Source organism: Thermobia domestica, chromosome 1 (genome assembly GCF_964235325.1).
Source record: "Thermobia domestica chromosome 1, izTheDome1.hap1.1, whole genome shotgun sequence".
In the NCBI taxonomy this organism is placed as follows: domain Eukaryota; kingdom Metazoa; phylum Arthropoda; class Insecta; order Zygentoma; family Lepismatidae; genus Thermobia; species Thermobia domestica.
In genome coordinates this window covers 199291342-199313370 of record NC_137454.1, presented here as the reverse complement: position 1 = coordinate 199313370, position 22029 = coordinate 199291342, and the positions used below count along the sequence as shown (strand labels likewise).

The 22029-nt window shown below is 34.6% G+C and overlaps 1 long non-coding RNA gene across 1 annotated transcript in view; it reads left to right on the top strand.

Moving 5' to 3' along the window:
• Nucleotides 1-22029, top strand: part of LOC145666988 (uncharacterized) — a 101526-nt gene that overhangs the window by 29069 nt on the left and 50428 nt on the right. The window contains exon 2 of the long non-coding RNA XR_014127847.1: nt 6863-6924. This is a non-coding gene — a long non-coding RNA (uncharacterized LOC145666988). The remainder of the gene's footprint in view (nt 1-6862; nt 6925-22029) is intronic.

The window sequence follows — 22029 nt, the reverse complement described above, 5'->3', positions numbered from 1 at the left end:
ATATTATCCTTTCTATTTATTTCTTTTGCAAATTTGTTATTAGATAATCTGATCATACAGTTTTACAGACAGAATTTTAAGATGTTCATGAGCAAGGAATCAAATCCCTTCTTACACCTTCGTTGTTTAACAGGTTGACTGCCAAGGTGATTTGACGGTACTGGTCCCACGAGGCCAATACAATTTCTTCTTACCTTTGGCTCGATTATGGATAGTTATATTATACTTTTGTCGCGATATTTTGTTCCTTCCGAAAATGCACCAATGGGAACCGAGCACCAAATGTGATACTCATGGTCTTTCACAGTAATCGGTGACAATGAGCATCATATATGATGCTCAAGAATCTGGATAGATGAGTAATTTGTGATATCAAACATAAGCATCATCTATGGTGCTCATGGCCCCACAGAGAAATAAGGTAAGCACCATATATGATGTTCATGCCAGTTAACCTGTTAAAAGTACAAGGGGCTAGTGTCTACTTCCATTGCTCTTGTCATTTACTTAATAAAATATGAAATACGATATACGGTATTTTAACTGAAAAGGTAGTATCCTATTAGTTATACAACCTTTCGTCAAACAAAATGTTAGAAATAACATGTTAGGAAAACTAATGTTAGGAAAATGTTAGGAAAACTAACATTGATATACAAATACTCAGATCATGTTTCCCCCCCACACACACACACCCACACACTCACACTTTTAACATCCAATCGCCGCCACTGTCCAGAACTCTAGTTCTTACAAGTTAAATTTATTTTTACTCCTAAAATTATTTGAAGACTTTAAGTTCAAAACCAATCCTTAGAAATATTTTCAGGGATTGAGAAGCTCTTTACTCACAAGCTTTACAAATTTGTTATAATAAAGTTCTAATAAAGTTCTTGAATTATAACAACAAGTGATAAAGTTTCTGATTGATCCGAAACTTTCTCAAAGTTAGACTGATTCGAAATATCGATATAACTTAATAAACCAATAATTTCAACTTACACTGAGTTTTTTTCTTTTTAAATAGTATTAATGATGAATACTAAATTGTATTGTTTGACGTTCATTTTGGCACACTAACTTCTTTAATGAAGATATTATAATCTATATATATAAAAGAGAACGCACAAAATCCTTTGTCCGCTCATCACGCTAATACGGCTGAACCGATTTCTTTCATTTTTGGGGGGTTGTTAGGATTTGGACCCTAGATGGTTTTTATCATATCACTTTAATTTTCAATTACCAGTGTCTTGAGATAATTGACCAATCAGGTGTCAATACGTACAAAAAATCCTTTGTCCGCTCATCACGCTAATACGGCTGAACCGATTTCTTTCATTTTTGGGGGGTTGTTAGGATGTGGACCCTAGATGTTTTTTATCATATCACTTTAATTTTCAATTACCAGTGTCTTGAGATAATTGACCATTCAGGTGTCCATACGTACAAATCCTTTGTTATTAGTTCATCATAGGTATAAAAATAAACGTATTTATATGCAACCCGCATGACCCTGTGACTCGGCGGGTTAACATAACTGACAGGCGCTATAAATCACTTGAAAGCGAAAAAGTAAAAATTATCTAAGTAACAAAGTTTATTGCGTTCCGGGATGACCGCAGCGAAGCGGGGCGGGTTGGGGTGACCGCAGCGAAGCGGGGCGGGTTAACATAAATGACAGGCGATATAATGTTAACATTAGTGCAATCTTCTATGGTTTTTATCATATCACTTGAAAGCGAAAAAGTAAAAATTATCTAAGTAACAAAGTTTATTGCGTTCCGGGGTGACCGCAGCGAAGCGGGGTGAACGCTGCTAGTTATGATATATAATGATAGTGCTGCATTTATGAAAATTATACTTTTTTTAAATTCTCTTAAACAGTATTTCTTCCAGACATGTTTTTAGGGGGGTACTGGCCCTCCGAAGCTCTGAAAGTGCCTTTCCCCCGGAGGAGACCAAAATAATACGTCTATGCATAATGTAGAGGTCAATGCATTTTTGAAAAAGTTGGAAAGATAACGATCTACCAACTGTAGAATTTTGTAATGACTCTGACTGTTGATGTTTTCAATACAACTAACAATGAAATTTTTGTTTATAAGTTTGTGATTTGAAATATTCTGATTTCTCTTTATTTAAATTAATGTCCTCTTACAAGTGAATAACCTCCAAACGTAAGTAGTTTAATGTTTTTAAAATCCATATTAATATTTTATTAAATAACAATCCATTATAGAACCATACGTAAGAAACAATTGGCAAATGAATGCTATTAATATCTCTGTTTTTAATAATGTATGTAACTTCTTTTACACTTATATTTTCCATTTCTTAATTCTGTTACTATTAATACATTATTGCAAATTAACAATAATTTCGTTTTTATCAGTTATATGTTGCTATGATGTTTATATCAGAAATAATTCAACAAGTATGTAACTGTCTGAAGTATATACTTTTATTTTATGTATTGTACATACTTCAGACACTTATATCACAGAGATTTATATATATGCTAGAATGAAATGCTAAAATAAAGTTCGTTTTGTTTCAATTACTTTATTTTATTTTCATCAATACTCTAATATCCGTTTCCATTTTCTAGTCCTTCTAATAACTTCTTGTCAGTGATATATATAAACGTACACCAATGTACTTATTAGGGACAGCATGAATATTCTGGTCGGTCAAACAAAGCGTGGAAGAGATCATTTAAATGTATTCTTTGTTACATTGGAAATGAATGTAGTATGCCACATTGTTTCAGTATAATATGTAGATCGTAATGGGAGACTGAATAAAATGAAACAAAATCATATCTGGGAAATAAACTGAAAATACACCGAAGTATCACCGATTCTCATCTTTTGAATCTACTGTGCAATATAATTCAATATAATTCAAATTAATATATATATATATATATATATATATATATATATATATAGGTAGTGTATTTACATTTTATATTCTACACACATGCATGTTTCTAGTCGTTTGCATTTTTATTCTTGTGCTTGATTTCATGTTTATATTTCTAATTTCTTTCGTCTTTCATATATATTGCTTCCTAATTCAAATAAGACTTTAATCAGTGGTTAAATGTTAAATATGAATATCATTCACTAGTTAACTTTTAAATATTCCTACAGCCATTCAATTTCAGATTTTGACGAACTTGTTTGGCCGTTATACCTTTATTTTCATTGCGTTATTTTCTAGTCTTGGTTTCGGGTAATTGGATTATACAAGTGCCTTAACTCCTTATTTTCGGACCAGCATCAGGTGTTCTAATTGTGAGGTACAGATATGCATCAATTCATTGATTGTTTCTGAATACATTACTTTTGCAAATCAATAACAAATCAAACATATTCAGCTGCCGAGTTGTAGATATGGGAAATGATATCAAAATTCAGGATGCAGTAATTAAGGTTCGATCTCCTCCTCGAAGAACTCAGCATTCGAGGCCCAGTCTATATCGTCATCCCATTTCCAAATAAGGAAATAGAATGACGATGTTAGTAAGAGTCATCATAAAAGAAATATAATCACAATGTCAGGAAGATAATTGATTGGTCCATAACGTAACAGTAAGGTCATACACGTATCCAAATAGAAAAAAAAAAAAAAAAAAAAAAAAAACTTGAATCTCAAGATTCCTATCAAATTGTATATTGCAAAAAAAAAATTGTCACACGTGCTTAAGAATCTACAATATACTGAAAAGATTCGCGTAAGATCGACATTTCAACATTTCGGCGAGTGTGTATTTATTGATGAATTCTCGTATATATGACTTCATACAAATAAATAGCTTTAGAATATTTCATGAAATCCTTTGACGTTGCTGTTGATATAAGGTTTTATAATTGCCATTCCTTATATGTGTGTATATATAGACATAGATATAGATATAGACATAGATATAAATATAGATATAGATATAGATATAGATATAGATATAGATATAGATATAAATATAGATATAGATATAGACATAGATATAGATATAGATATAGATATAGATATAGATATAGATATAGATATAGATATAGATATAGATATAGATATAGACATAGATAGATAGATAGTTTCAGTTTCGTTATTAGCAGCACGAGTTTAAACGTAGTTGTAAATTAAAGTTTAGAAATAGAACGTAGAATTACATATATGGTTTTATATATTTTACATTTAAGGTTACACTGTTCAACAAAGAAAATGTAAATTGAACAAAATCAGCTAATTCTTATTGATTTTGTGGTGCTGATCACGAATTTGAAAGTTATTTTCGAATATTAGCTCTACTTTTCGTTTTACAGGCATGTCTAATAATAACGCTTTAGAAATAAACATATTCGCTTCGTTTGGGGTAATATGTTACACTGATCCGGCAACACTGGAGAAACTATATGAACGCTTGGCTTCATTGTGTTCCTTATCTCAGTAGTGTTCTGCTATTGTTAGAAAAGACAGGTTTAGTGCAGTTATCAGCGTTTTGGGGGCCCCGTTTGTGTAGTGCAGGACATAAAAATACAACTACAAGTACGCAAAAATACTGGTATTTCGAATGTATATTTTTAAATAGTTGTCGGAACTATTTCAAGTGACATTTTGAGGATTTCAATAAACAAAAATGCCGCGAAATTGTGTAAACAGTGCGGATAGCTTCTGCTACGTGTGTGGGGAAGTGACATTTTCCTCACAAAAGCAGACTATAACACCACTAATAAGAAAAGCCTATCAATATTACTTTGGTTGTAAAATTGGAGACCAAGATAAATCTTGGGCACCCCACATTGTGTGTAACACTTGTGCCAGCAATCTAAGAAATTGGATTAATGGGAAGGGGCGCTCAATGCCTTTTGCAGTGCCCATGATTTGGAGGGAGCCAAGCGACCACATCAGAGACTGTTATTTTTGTATGGTTTCTTCCGTCAAGAAGGAAATTTCCACGAAGAAGAAGCGGGCCTTGATCTATCCTAACATTCCTTCTGCTATGCGCCCTGTTCCACATGGAGAAGGACTACCTGTTCCTGACCCACCTAAAGAATACGATCTTTTTTCTGATGATGATCAAGAAGTTGAAGCTCCTGAATCAAGTACTTCGAAGGACCCTACGTTTGTTGTAGAAGAACCTCCATGTGAACCGCATAGACTTACTCAAGAGGAACTAAGTGATCTAATCAGAGACTTAGACCTCTCGAAAAGCAAAGCCGAAATTTTAGCGTCACGCTTAAAGCAATGGAATTTATTGCAGGAAAAAGTAAATATTTCAGTGTATCGGAATAGGGAGATGATGTTCACTTCATTTTTTACTATGGAAGACACACTTGTGGCATGTACAGATGTAAATGGTCTCATGAGGGCACTTAAAATTAATTACGAACCTACGCAGTGAAGGCTCTTTATAGATTCGTCCAAGGTGAGTTTAAAGGTAGTGCTTTTACATATTGGAAATGAACTTCCTTCAATTCCTGTAGGTTACGCAGTTCATATGAAGGAATCTTATGAAAACTTGAAACTTTTACTTCAAGTCATTAAATATTACGATTTTCAGTGGCTCATTTGTGGTGACCTTAAAGTAATAGCACTGTTGCTAGGTATGCAGTTAGGGTATACAAAGTATTGTTGCTTTATATGTGAATGGGACAGTAGAGATCGTGGATCTCATTACCGCAAAAGTGATTGGAGTACCAGAGAAACTCTTCAGCCGGGAGTGAAAAATGTGCAGCATGAACCACTGGCAGATCGTAACCGAATTTTGCTTCCCCCTCTACATATTAAATTAGGTCTTATGAAAAGTTTTGTTAAGAGCATGAACCAAGAGGATGAGGCCTATAAGTACCTAAGAGGACAATTTCCTCGATTAAGTGATGCCAAAGTTAAAGGGGGTGTTTTCATAGGGCCACAGATTAGGGAACTATTCAAAGATCACAAGTTCGACAAAATTCTCCAAGGTGAGGAGAAAGCTGCGTGGGAAAGCTTGAAGAGTGTTTGTTCACAGTTCTTGGGAAGACACCGAGCAACAAATTACAAACAACTGGTAGCAAAGTTGTTATTGTGCTACGAAAATCTTGGTTGCAATATGTCTCTGAAACTCCACTTTCTTCATTCACATCTAGACTTCTTTCCCGAAGATTGTGGAGCAGTAAGTGACGAACATTGTGAGCGTTTCCATCAAGATATTGCAGCCATGGAGAAGAGATATGAGGGAAAGTGGAGTTCTAACATATTGGCCGACTAGTGTTGGACTATTACAAGGGATGCTCCAGATGTAACCTACAAAAGGCAAGCCAAGCGAAGACGCTCAAAATAAAATAAACATAATCCTGTACAAGGGATCACTTGAAACTTTTGTCTACATTGCAGTGTAGTTCTTGCACAAAAAGGTATTTGTACATATTTTTCATGTTTTGATGTTAATACTGATTTTTATTACGGACTTGTTAATGTTTAACTTGACCACGGTTACTTTATTTTCTGTATCGCTGTGAAACTGGTATTTGCGCAATTTTGTAAAAGGAAGTACAAGGGTATAGAAAGCTATAGGTTAGGGTACTTCTTAACTCCCCAGCTTATCAAATCACAGTGAAATAGATAAAAAAAAAGTGAAATGTAGGTTTTTACAAGGATTTTGCTTAAATGTTCTATAAATATTAATACATTTGTATATATACAACTACTGCTGTACAAGGGCGTTCTTTTTTCACAACCTGAGCTAAGAAAATTCTTCTATTATCATTTCCTTTCATATTATGCTTAAATGAATGTAAAAATCGCAATTTCAAAGAATTTACATACTTTCGATCAAAATTTGTTGAACAGTGATTGGCCCATTTTCTTTCTTTTACAGGTTTTCTCGTAGGTGATAACTACTCCGCAGTTGACGAAGAAGACGATATATTCAGGCATTAGGTAAATATCGTCTCCTTAATTCTATTTATTTTAGTATCTTCACCATTTCCTGTTTTCCTTTTCTTTTCTTTTATTAGAACAATGTTATCTTTTCACATTATTTTACTTTATAATAACAATACTATCATTTCTCATTATTTCTACTTCATTCCCTTTTGATATTAATTTCTTTACTTTTCCGTTATCTTTATTTTAATTTAACTATTTTAATAATATTTTCTTTCTTTCCATGATCGTGATATCACCATGGACAATTATCCGCTTCAAGAAGTATCACTTGCTTCAATATAAAAATTCAAGATAATGAGTTATCCGATTAGTATTCCTACAAACATGCATCTAATTCCTACATTAATGCCAACAACACCTAATGAATATAATCTTGACAATCAGATGTTGTATGACTATAAAATCTTGATGATGATATGACAATAACTCCAATTTATGATGTGCTCATGCTAAATAACTAAGCAACATTTTTAGAATGGGCATAGAATTATCCACCAAAGTATACAAGAAATCCTATGCAACGTCATTATTTGTTTATTGTGTACAAGAGATATTGATATAATGATGAGATTCCGGAAGCTTTTAAATTTCAATTATGTTTAGAATTTGCAGGTAAAGAGGAATTGGAGAGAAAAGTCTCTCCCTCCCAATCTATTTGGTTTTATTCACGAGCCATTTTAGTATTATATATTTATGTATATATAATGTGATCTTTTAAAATTCTTTCTTTTTTTAATATTCCAATATCACATTTTATTGATTATCAATGTGTTCTTACTAGTGCTCTTAAAGAAGTGTTGAAATTACGTTTGGCGTTGATAGACGTCAAATGTTTCCGATAAATATTCTTTTTAATCATTAATGTCAATGAAATAATCATTACTGTTTCTTTCGCATGTTAGTGCATTCTTGTTTCAGGTTAGAAATGTAGTGTAGTTTCCTTCATCTTGCACCCCGAGGTTATTCAGAGACGTAAAATAGAATCGAACCCGGTACTTACCGGTGTCGTGTTCTGTTCTTCCCTTTTGTTATTCATTCTCTTCTCCCATTTCTTGGCCTTCGATCCATACACATTTTCCTAATATAGTTCAACGGTCCAAACTTATTTCTTTTATTAATTTCTTTATTTTTATTTACTCTTGTTTCGCTCTTTTTGCATTCTTACCGATTCATCCGTCTCACTAGTTTCTATCTACTATCTGATAGTACTAGCTCGTAGCACTTTCAACTGAGGATTCTATCGTGGTGGTTTCACATTATTTTACTGTTCTTTAATTTCTCTTCTCTTTTCTTCCTACTTCTCCCTTCTGGTGAACGACTTAGCGAAAGAGCCTATTGTGTACCTTTTTTTTTTTTTTTTTTCAATAATGTGTAATTAGGTTTTCATTATTTTTTGTTAATAAATAAGTCATTCTATAGATTCATTTAGATACCTTTTGAAAGTTTTAGATGTGCCCTATATATATATTTTTGGAACAAAATGTAATCTTGTCTTTCCGTCATAGAATGGTTTTCTTTCAATCTCAAATACAGTTGAAATTCAGTGACGAATGTTCCTTTCAAAACGGGGGTGCGGTGGCTCAGTGGTAGAGCGTTCACCTCCGGTGCTTGGGATCCCGGGTTCGATCCCAGCTCGCACCGTGTGGACTTTGTAGTGGACAAACACCGTTCTCGTGGTTTTTCTCGGGGTTCTCCCGTTTCCTCCCACTTTCTTCATTCCACCATTTCACTCATCTCTCATCATCACCGTCTTCTTTAGCCTAACCGGCATAATCGTGGGACGTAAAACTTAAAAGATTTTTTCCTTTCAAAACCTGACGTTTCCCTTCAGGTGTTTTTCAGGTTCAAATGTTTGTCATTTTGTAATTTTAATTTATCTGTACTGGTTGATTTACCATTTCCTAGACTTGAATGGTGTACCGAACTCTGGGTCAAGGAATGTTTTACCTTGTGGTAATTGGATTCCGATTCTGGAACGTACCATTACTATATAAATTCCCTCGCAGCTTTTGAGTTGTAGACATTATATACTGTTAGTGGTTTAAAGTGTACATAAGTTTCGAGGTGTTCACATTTGAATCTGACGGTCATATCTAGTAACATTGTGGTGTGTCTAGAAAAGGTTCAGGATAGTTTAACAGATTTTACTGTTTAGATATCGTAGGAACTGTTTAGATAACTGTTCAGATATATTATAAAACTACCATTAAGGAATCTTAGCCATAGATAGGTTCAGTAGTGCAGAGTTTAGAAATTGTTGTTCAGGCGTCTCATGAAAAGACATATAGAAAGAAATCATGCATATTACCATGGCTGTGAGTTTAATATGGATGCGCTGTTCCCTCCCGAAAACAAAATAATTCATATTGAAAACGAACAGAGATAGTTGAATAACAAGTAGTATAATTTACAGATGAAAATAAAATTATGGTTGAACAAAGGAATCCTGAAGAGAGAATTGAAACAAACTTATTTTGCACAAATAATTAAAGCAATCGACAATTAGTCAAAACACTCATAAATACAGATAAAGAAGAACTAAAAAAAAAAAAAAAAAACCTATGTTGTAAGTACTTCCAGTACTTCCACTGTTGCTTCATTAAACAAGGAGGAAAAATGTATACTAGGCTAGTTGAAATTCAATGTTCGTTTTCAGTACAGAAGCAACATAAAACATGAATCTACAGCTTAAGATCAAATTCGAACCACCGTAATGAGTTCAAATTTCAAGACTTTCTCACCGAGACCCGGCTTCGATTCCCGGCGGAAGCTCATATGGTTCGGATTTTACATTAATCAGTTGGTTCCATCTCATATAGCCTCGCTGCTGAAAGGGACGTTAAACTCAAAATCAACTCAACTCAACTTTCCCACCGGGAATCGCATCCAGAATTTTGACCCCCAAAGGCTAGCGCACTAACTACTAGATCAATAGGTAAGGTAAAAGAAATATAAAGGAAGCTCCAGAGATATAAGAAGTAATTCTTCAGAGATATAATTGATGGATGCAATTGGAAGATTGTTGCAGGGTTTTGAATCAGTAGTCTAATTCATGACCACTGTGATGGAGCCCCTACTTCCTGAGCGGATGATTATGGTAGTCTGACCGCAGCACTAACATTTCCCTGTAATAGTATGGTATGCTTGGAGGGTATTTGAGAAAAAAAATGAAAGTGAGCATTTGTTTAGAAATAAAACAAATATAAAGGAAAATGAAATTTTTGAGTTTTACGTCCCAAGGTTATACCGGCTAGGCTAAAGGAGACGGTGATGAGAAATGAATGAAATGGTGGGAGGAAACGGGAACCCCGAGGAAACCCCCACACACGGTGTTTGTCCACCACAAAGTTCACTTGACGCGAGCAGGGTTTGAACCCGGGACCCCAAGCACCAGAGGTGAGCGCTCTACCACTGAGCCACCGCGGCTCCAGGGTTTATAAAGGGTAAAATCCAAATTTGCATAACAGACCATGATCCACTAAAGGATCTATTTCAAGCCACCATCTTACACCAACCCCCAAATTCTGCCTAAACTCCATCAACTCAAGAAAATCCATTATTTCTCGTATTGGTATCCTCACTGAATGCATCATGCTCTCCTCGCATACCACCTCCAATCCACACATAAGCTCTCCAATCATACTTCAAGATCATAGTTCACTTTCTATTCACTATTTATTCGACCACCGAACCTCTGCCTCCCGAAGCCATCCTAACCTTCATTATGTGCCAACATCACACTTATTCCCAGTGTAAGTTCCTAATTCAACTTGCCCAGTTTGTCTTAATCATGAACAATTTCATATTTTAAAATGCTATTTTAAAACAAGGACACTACTATGATCAATCCCACAGCACCCTTATACCCTACCAATATGGGCACTCGCATAGCATTCTCATACACCTACTATTATGGACACTCTATGGGCACTAGGTATATGACTTTTTTCAAATTGAAAAGCCTGGGGTGGCAAACAATGAACATTTGGCTGCAAACCTCAAAAATGTCTTTGATTTTGTTTAATTGTGGAAAAAACTTCCCGCACCTACATTGATGTTGTTTTAGCATTAAAAGAAAATTCGTCTACTTACACAATCTGCATTTGGCACTGAATATTCTATACAGTATATTAGCAAAAGGGTTTTAAATTTGAGAATTACTGTTAATGAACTTGATGTTGAGATTTTTGTCACTTTTACAAGTGTTGTGAAGATCTTTCATCACTCTCACAGCTCGCTTGTCCATCATATTTGAGCGAGGCACATCCATCACAGAACGTTCTTTTACCCAGTTAGCGGAAAAGCACTTTAAAGGTTTAGAACACTTTAGGTCGGAGATAGCAGCATGCACTTCATTGTATGTATCCTCTGTATAGTATTAATTTAAAAACCATACCTTTGCCCATATAGTTGCGATGAAGTCGCAAGTACATTGTAGCTGATCTCTCCATTTTAGAAGGGGAGAAAAAAGGCAACCAGTGCATAGATTGCACGTGAATTCCACCTAGCATTGTTGAAGGAAGGTAACTTCTGCCAGTTCAAATAAGGCCACTTGTTCTCCTTCCGGTAGAAATTATATCCTTCACAAAGTTCAAATAGAAACCGGAAATAATTTCTCCACCTGGGTTTTCACGTAGCGGTACCTTTCCTGTGCCAGAATAGTCTTCTTGTAAGTCCTCATACCCAGCCAAAACATCTTCAATGAATTGATAGTTGAAGCTGGGTGACTGTGATTTTGTTGGGAACACTGAATCCATCCAGTGTCGCAGAACCAGGTCAAGAATATAGTGTTGATATCCTATAAGCTGAGGCTCATCGAGACCCATTTGTTTAAAATGGCTCTGAAGTCTAACAACAACAACACTTTTGTGCAATATATTCACTGCTGTGGTGTCAGAAATGATCATTTTAATACTACTCCATGCATTATATTTATCCAACAAGGCTTGCAGTAAGATATAGATGTCCTCGACGGATCCGCTTTCACAAACCAAAACTCCAAGGCGAAGACTTCTTACACAATTCTGCAGACTACTTGATAATCTTTATTTCCAATTCTCTTCCCATCAAAATGCAAGCAGAATTCCTCTTCACCGATAATTTCTTTCAGCCGGTTCTTCATTTCTTCAGCTTCCTTGATCACTCGACGCCAAATCCCCGATTGTGAAGGTGTGGGTACATTTATTTCTTCCTCCGCCAAGTTCTGAAGAACTTTCGCTGCATTTCTTGTAGACAGAGCCAGTTTTGACACGAGCTTGGCTGCAGATTTTGCTACTTGATACTTCCGTTTCATAGGGGGAAGCTCTTCTGAATATTCAGAGTCACTGCTGACCTTATCTTCTTCAGTATCACTGGCACTCACATGTTGTACTTGGCTTGTACACTGTCGCATACATGAGGAATTCACCGGTTCTGTTAAATGTAATGCGCAAACGCGTTTTGTAAAATAACTGAACTTATTTTTCCTCGCAACTAAAGAGCATAAAGGTTTTATTGCCAACCGTCTTATATGCAAGGCATATTTCAAGACCTAAACGCAAAAAGTGCAATTCATCCTGGAAAAGAAAAACACAAGAAAATATCCAATAGCTCCCACACATCACATTCACTTATGTGCACTGCACAATTTAACCTTATCTAATAAAAAGAGTAATTTCTTGAAATAATCAAAAGAGCCTTTAAATTTCAAACAATTTATTATAATTTATCAAAGTTATTTTGAAGGAGGAGAGAAGACTTCTAGTAAGGTTAATTATCTTTCAAAAACAAATTTTTAATGCAGTAATATATCAAATTGCAAATGGTAAAGTTCCACTATTACCGTTGCTTCAAATTCCAAAAATATTAACTATAACAATCTTTAGTTCGGAACTCATTCACTCAGTTTTTAATTTTTAAAGTACTTTTATCGCTTAAGTTATAATCACTTTCATTCAACATTCAGTGCAGTGTACATCCAACTAATATCTACAAAAATATTATAAAAATCAATACTTACCAAAACTCAGCAGTTACGTACTTACTTCCGTGTAATAGAAGAAATGGATTGCCTATTTTGACCCAACAAACATTCAACTCTTTCACACAATTATTTAAGTATATCTTTTAATTCAGAAGTTTCAACGCAATTAATAATTTTTAAGGATCAATTGTACACGACTCATTTTAATTAAGTCAAGTGAACCGGGTTTTAATAACTGTATTTCAAGTAATTTTATGTTTCTCAACAAGTTTAATTTCTTACCCAAACAACAAAACCTAAGTTTAATTTCCCCTTTATCTGAAGAAAGAATTTCTTGTATTTTCTAACCGTTTTTAACTACAGTCAATTACTCCCTTCTTTACCATTTTTACCGTTTTTTGAAGTTTTTAGTTCTATATTTAATCTGGTTTTAATGAAAAGACGTATTAGTTTTAAGGAATAATAATTCACTTTTTAAAAATCTTAAACAGCTTTGAAAAATTTTTACGCACAAAATTGCAAAAAGGGAATGAAAACAACTAAGTTTAACAAGAAAATACTCGTTCTTCAACGTGAGTCGAACAACATTACCTATGTCTTTATCTTTCTATTATCCTTATCAATTTTACCTAATAGTTTATAACGGCAAAATTAAGCACCTGATTTTTTACTCTCGAATATTTAAATTGCATTAATTTCACTAAGCAAGTTTCATTCTAGTACAAAAATCATCCTTTTAAATCGGTCTTGTCAAATTAATCCTTTTGTTTAACCTAATTGCAGAAAGCCATTTAAAGAATTTTTGTTAAAAAGAAGTAATTTCAACGTATTTAGTTTCAAACTAATTTAGATTTTTAGTTACGTGTTACAATTTTATGCACTCCATTTTTCTTCTTTCCGTTTTAACTTAGCACTCACACACACAGCATGACGGAAGCCAAAATCACACTTCGTGTAACGAAAAACACGTAACAGAAGACCCATCTGCTTCTATCAGATGTTACTTTCCCTTATGAACAAACAACAGGTACGGCACTCGAAAGCCGCGGGGAAGAGAAGGCGTGGTCAAGAACACCAAGCAGTGAGACTACTACTGCTGCCATCTCTTATTGAATAAGCAAAACATTACCACTTGCAATAAGATTCACAAACTTTTTTTTTTTTTTTTTAAACTTCCACTTTTTAATGTGACTACACGTCACAACACGGACCAATTGAGCTACTTCGCCTTTTTGAAGGATGTATCGTTGATATAGAGGCAACTTTTTCTGTAGTGTATCCGACTCGGCCTCCAGATTCAAGTTGTTTTCTATAGTTCTTTGTCTTTACTACAAAACAAGTTTCCTTTTACTTTTGTAATATCGAAGACAGTAGTGAGAGATTTTTCAAATACCTCATTCCTCCTTTTTCTATATTTTACAAACAGCTTGTCAACTTTTGCTGAAATTTGCTGCATAGAAAGCAAAGGAAAGTTCAGTTTCTCCCGAAGTCTACACAGTTCTTGAGAGATCTTCTTTATTCTGTCCAACTACCCTTTCAGTTCATCGTACAACTCCAAATATCTACCAACTATGTCTCTGTTTGTAGGCATTTTACATATTTCACTCATGACCGTTTTCATTTCTGGTATGCTGGGACGGCGTTTTCAAAATGTTGTTAAATTCTGTGTCCACTTTTTTCCAGTTGATTCAACTGCTGATTTTGATCTTTTGGTTTTGAATGACAGTTTTCAATCTCAAAATCGAACAGATCGCAATTAGAAAGACGATTGAGGGAAGCACTGTTGCAAATACATATAAAAGCAAACAATACTAGTTATATCATAGGCAAATCAACTTACTAGGCTCGCAACACAATAAAAGTGATTTGCAAAAGTGTTTAATGTGCATAGTGTAAATTAAAAATTGGAAAATAACTTGTATCTATGTTACTTATTTATGACTTACAACAAAACACAATGTGCTAATTACATAGGAATCTTTGAGTTTCTGCGTGTCTAATAGGTCCATGTGGAGACAAAGATTTGTACATTTTGATTCTAAATATACGATAAATAGATTACACTACCACAACTTGTATTATACAAATGTCTATTAAACCTTTCCTAGATGCCAGACTTCTTTTCATTATCATGTTTTGCGAATCAAAAATTCTTATCATATATTGTTTTCTCATTTACCTCGCATATGACAATAGATTAGGTGCAGGACGTTTTTCCAATCCCGAACAAAAATAACACCAGAGAACTAATATAGAGGCAAAAGTTCCTTAAGTACAACATCAGGAAAATTAAAATTTTGTAAAAAGTTAAAAAGTCATATCCTTAATGGGCACTCACATAGCACCTTCATAGGCTTACTATTATGGGGCAACTGGAACAACAAATGCTCCTCTCATTACATTAACCATTTCTTGGAGTTCGACTAACACATATTTCCCTAATATAGTCCAACGGCCCAAACTTATTTTTTTATTCTTTTCTCCTTTTTTATTGTACCTTCACTTTTTTGCGTTCTTACCGACTCATCCCACTAGTTTTTATCTACTTTCAACCTCGTATCACTATCAACTCAGAATTATATCATGGCATCCCCCTAGATGATTCACATTATTTTACTGTTCTTTAATTTTTATTTTGTTTTCTTCTTACTTCTACTACCTGATGAACAGTTTAGCGAAAGAGCCTATTGAGTACCTTTTATTCATTAGTGTGTAATCAGGTTGTCACTATTTTCTGTTGATAAATAATTCATTGTATAGACCCATTTAGATATTTTTAGTGTTTTAGACGTATGCATATTTTTGGAATAAAGTGTATTATTGTCTTTCCTTCATGATAGAATGGTTTTCTTTCGACCTCACACATAGTTGACATTCAGTGATAAATGTCTCTTTCAAAATCTGACGTTTCTTTCCAAATGTTTTTCAGGTTCTCAATAGCACAAATCAATAACAAAAACTAGCCGTAGGATTGAGGACAAAGAGACAATACGCACTTACACCTTATTCCTCCTGGAAATAAAACACCTCAATGAGCTCTTGAGATGCAACACCTCCGTTTGTTTTTCAGAAAAAAAAAAAATGAAATGAAATATTTCAGTTTAACGTCCCACCATTATGCCCTTTAGGCTAAAGGAAACGATGATCAAGGCAAGTGAGTGATGATGGAAAAATTGGTGGAATGGAATTGTGGGAAGAAGTGGGAGTACCCCGAGAAGACCTCGGACATGACGTTGTCCACCACAAACTTACTTGGTCGGTGGTCGGGGACCCCACGCACCAGAGATAAGGGCCTCTATCACTGAGCTTGTGTTCCCCCCCCCCCTTCTTCCTTGTTTATCGGAAACTAGACCACTACCATAATTACGAAACCTTATAGTATGCTCTCTTCTTTCCTTCTTTCTTTCAGTAGTTGTTTAATAGTTGTCTGTTAACGGTTATCTAGTTCGTCCATAGCATTAACCCAGAAAAATTAATTTTGTTACGTTTTCTTGTTCTTCATTGAAATGGTGGAAGAAAAGTGGTATTCAGTTTAGAACGTTTAGAAAATGAAAATAAAATTGGATCTCCGTAGCATTTGGGTACAATATGAGTTGGGAGGATGAATATTTGTGTGAAATTAAGTTATTGCATTTTTGTCATAAAAAATTAAGGTTCATATTGAGGACTACTTGTAAACAGTTTGTAGAATAACAAAGTTAGATTTTTTAAGAAAAAGAAAAAATATGTCATTACTTTTCCTCTACTTTACCTTTTTTCACCACACTTATTTAAGATACACAAAAATTGTTTATTTTTATGTCCATGCAAAACAGTGAATATGCGATAATACAGTATTAACCACAATAATAATAATTATTATTATACCATGCAAATCTGAATCCAGGCCGAAGTTTCTGCCGTAATTTCCTGCCCAAAAATATGAGACCGTTTTGCTTTCGCGACATATGAAGTGAACTTTTTCTTTACTGAACAGAATCATGAGCTTGCATTAAGGTCTAACTTCACCCTTTTCGGGTCTCTCGTTTCAGCCTTGTATGTTCGCGAATTCAGTGGACCTTTCCAGTGAGGAACACTAAAGGAGGCCTGTATCTAATTTGATTATTAGTTTAGCTTTATGATACCCAGCAGTAGATTTATATATATATAAGTACAGTAACACGTCGCTTTTGAGCTACAGAGCATTGGTATCATCGAAAAATATACTTTGAAACTAACTTCTTTCAAATATATTAGCTGTTGTGTTGAAATAGGATGTCACCATCGTAGACTAATAATTTCCTACATAATTTTTAGAATCGTGGAATTTCCTTAAAGAGGAAAGCACTTGTTTGAACTATATATAGCAGAAGTATGTCTAAATAAGTGTGAATGAATCAACTGGCTACTAAGAAGCGATATAAGCTCTATGTAGTAAATGAATACTGCTGTCAACAGTGCAACTCTGACTTTTCCGTTACTATTCAAATGCAGCGGTATTCTTGCTCATATTAACTATTTTTAATGCTACTTATCTCTATAATAGACTCTCAAAGGTTACGACAATGTTACTTTTTGGTTTCTCTTTCACTATCCATTCTGTCATCTTCTTGCCAATCTACTGTTGTTCACTTTACCACATTAACTTCACAAATCCACACATCTCAAGCCAAAACCATTTTCAGCGAAATTCAATATCCATCTTAAAAATACCCTTCACTTTCCAGTATCGCTAATTTCATAATATTCAAGTTTAGAAACTTCTCATCTCGTAATAGAAGACTGAAATAAACACCCACCTGAATTTATCTTACTATTCTTACCTTTGGCCATGATCTTCCATTATTTTCATTTTACATTCCAAATAGCAACTACTTCCTTTTGCCTAGTTTCCTCCCCTTACAACTGACCGAAATTCAATCCCTCAAGTCTAGCCTTAATATCACCTGGTTATTCTGCAATCATGTAATCACTCTCCTTGATTACATGAGGGAGGGGGGGGGATCAAATTTGGAAATGGGTGTCTCAAATTGACATATTGGCTGTGGTAACTTACTTTACCACATAATTCCTCAGCAACTTTCCTAAAGCTCTCTTGTTATCACTCTCCAAACAGTGATATCTCCATATTAACCTCGTCATGTCGTCTTTCTAATAATTCGGTTATGTTAAATTTCCCGCCAAGAACAAAAACGTCTGCCACTGTAAAATTCTTTATTTTGAACTTCCTTATAGAGTACCATCCCACACTCCATTCTCTTCAGAAACTAATGGATCTTGCTTATCCCATATTTACTACTTCTCCAGAAGCGGAAGAAGTTTTTCTCATCCTTGTCTCAATTCCCTACAGAAATTAATGGACTTTGTTTGTTCTACATTCACCACTTCACCTGAACCGGTGGACAGTTTCGTGCTCGTGAGTTTTCTCAGAATACTCTCTTTCCTACCACTTCTCATTCCACCAATTCTTCCATCATCATTCACTTGCTTTAATCATCGTCTCCCTTAGCCTAACGGGCATAATCATGGTATATTAAACAAGATTTTCTCAAACTTATTTTGCTGGGATCAAACCAAGGAAGCACCAGAGGAAAGCGCTCTACCAATGTGCCATCGCGCCCTCTTTTCTCCTCTGCTATACCTATGAATTCTCATTAACTTTAATTTCGATCCACTTAATTTTCTTCCTTTTTTCCTGCATCTATATTTTTTGAAATACAATATTGATCTGCACACGTAAGTGCTCCCTTACTTTTGTGTAGTGTCCATGTTTCTGCTGTTTAGAACACAATACGCCACGCAACATTTGATCATTCTTTTTTCTTAACATTTCATTCAAAGATTCACAAAATACGAATTCCTTATTAAAAGTTTCATTCGCATTCCTAACTTTGCTTTTATTTTACATTCGCATGTCATGTATTTACTAGTAATACAGTGAAACCTCCCTTAACGGACACCTCTCAATAACGGACACCTCTATAATACGGACAGATTTTTTTGTCCCGGCAAAAATATATGTTATCTTACGGAACAAAACCCTCCCTTTTACGGACACTCTCAGATACGGACGCGGACAGTTCTTTTCCCCCCAAATGTTTGAATAACCTCTTTATAACGGACAGGAATTGTTTTCGGTTCTGCGATAGTCTTCTCCCCATAAGTGTATCTCTCATGAGTTCAGACCTGGTGAACCATCAAACAGAACAGCTGAACTTGAATTTTTTTCCGCAATAAACTGCTTTCTGGCGGAAATCCTAGAAAATTTTCAATAAGCAATAACACTCATGCAGGGTTAGTCGTAAGGCCAGGAATTCTATGCGAAAGATCTTCCCTTCCCTAACAAATGTAATCCTTTTCGTCTGGACCTTGCATCTTTACCGACAATTTCATAGATAACAAAACAAACATTGTTTGTTTTACAATAACATTTTCAATGAGCAATGCTACCTCTCTTACTTTTTTGGAAAAGAATTTATTATTATTATTATTATTATTATTATTATTACTCATGATACTGGAAAAGTCTGGGTTGGAGTTTTCCCGGCTTCCTTTTTCATTTTCTCTAAAAGAATATTCTTTGTGATTGGGCCTGGGTCAATAAATATGCACCCCCAATAGCTTCCCTTTTCATCCATTCTGCAAAGAAGATGCCGCGCCAGTACACAAACACACACACACACATGTTTCTTCTGCAATCGCACTGAGGATTTTTAGAGGAACACTTGCTAATGAGTTTTATTACCGTTGTAGAGGAAAAGCATGCCTTTTTCGTTAAACATTGCCCAGCAATAATAGGCTATGACTTAATAGAAATGGATTTCTTCTTCATCCCTCTCAGTAATTCAAATTGTACTAAATAAGACTATTTTCATATTGAATTTTACGTATTTACGCCCATACATAATGTATTTACTGTATATTCCTGCATACAAGTGCCCTTATGAGAACTTAAATTTCTGTAACCTCTCTATAACGGACACCTCTCAGTAACAGACAAAACTTCATGTCCCATTGGTGTCCGCTATTGAGAGGTTTCACTGTACTAGTTTTATACCGAAAACTAGTCACAGTTAAACTTGCCTCTCTTCTATATCTATAATTGATACAGAACCTTTCGTTCTAATCACTGTCGATTTGGTCTATTCAACACTTATTTTCATCCCATATTCATCGCAGCTTCTTTTTAAGTTTTCGAATATCATATTAACAATTTCACTCCTGGGCTTACATAGCTATACGAATTCCAGCTTCCTGTCAGCTTATTGGATTTTTAAAATATCTATAAAGTTATTAAAAAAAGAAGAAAAAGAAGTAGGTATGCGAAACAGATATCAAATATATTTTATGGTGAACACATCATTTATTGGTATTATTGGGTGGAATTGCTACAATATTACTTGAATCAAATAAATTTACACTTACATAAAAAAAATACATCAGGAAAATAATGGGAAAAAGCTGAAAAACTTGTTTATTACCGTATTCATTAGGTGAAATCAGGGTTGAAAAATAGTTTTTATTTTTTAAAAAAAAGAACAAAACGTGTGTTTAAAACATGAGAAAGATGTTCAAAATGTTTTAAACATGTTTTAAAACACATACGAAAAAAACATGTTTTAAACATTTTGAACAGTTTAAAACATTATTTTAAACATATATTTCAAAATCGTGTAATAACTTATTTGTTAAAACTTTTTACTCCTTACTTGCAACCGATCTTTTTATTTACTTTATTCTGGTTAAGACTGCACTGTGTTGGGTACAGAATATTTCAATATAGATCATAAATTCTCAACTTATTTCATATCACGACCCTTTTATTGAATTCTCTCGCCATTGACTCTCATAAGTACTTTCTTGGTTGTAATAAGCATTTTAGGTAGATTTTAAAATCTGCCTACTATGGAAATTTCACACTCTCCATCTATTTAACGTAATTATGCATCACTGACTACGGCATTCGGAGCTTGACTTGTTAATCTTTCCCGCGCCGCACGTACACAATAAAATGTTAATATCTTAAATTTATAAGCAGGGAGGGGGAAATTAGCCCTCGTATTCCCCCGTTCCATCAACGCCCTTGTCTAGCGGTTATCCTATGAAACTCTAGCCTACTTTTTCACGTGTTTTTTGTTTCATTTATTTCGTACTCTTGGCTACGAAGATACTACATTTGCTGAGCAAATGTGAATCTTTCTGAAAATGAACTTGGATCCCTTGTGCTCTGAACGCCCCATATCTAAGAATATTAAAAAGAAAAACTCAGTGGGAGCCAAATTTATCCTGTAACTCAAGTTTGTTCGAAATACATAAAATTAGTTTGTTTGGTTTGATTGATTACAGTTTTGCGTCAGTAGCAAGGCTATATGAAACAAAGCTTATTGTTTAATGTGATCCGAACCACTAATTTTGAAATTTTACGTCGGGTCATAGTCAAAATCTATACAGCAAATTCCGAACGTCTCGTGCCTCTCCCTCAAACTTTAATGTTAAAAGACCAAAAATTGAGCCCTGTGGCATGGTACATAGGTACATAAATATAAATAGACGAACAAATGTAGATCAAGTCGTCCCAGGAGCCTCACTGACGTTTGGTAATGATGTAACAATAAGTGTCACGCTTTAAGGAATAGTTACGCGGGTGACTGTCAGACCTTGTGCTTTTTCGCCTAGTCCCTCCGATACAAGCTTTGCCAGGGTGTAAAGTTTCTAAGAAAATTTAAAACGGAGATGGGGGGAGTGAGACAAAATAAAATTTTCATAAATGAAATAAAATTTTAATGAAAAAGGAATTGGTGATACAAAATTAATTCTTACCTGAAGTTGCCGGTTGCATTTCAACCACATCATTGACGTTAGAATCATCAGAAGACATTTTTGGATCAACACTCCTACCATCCATTTGGGTTTCCAGTTTTTTCACATCATTGGATTTTTCATAATGATTCTTCATTCTTTGAACTGAATCAAACATTTCTTTCTAACACGTTTTGCAACAAGCTCGTATGATCGTTTTCTTCTCTGATGGAGTTTGAGTTACTTTAAGAAATTTGCTCCAAATGATGTCTGTTTTTGATTCCCGTTAAACTCATGTTAAAGGATTTCAGTTGTACGAAGACTGAGAACCAACATGTACTGTATCAACGAATGCT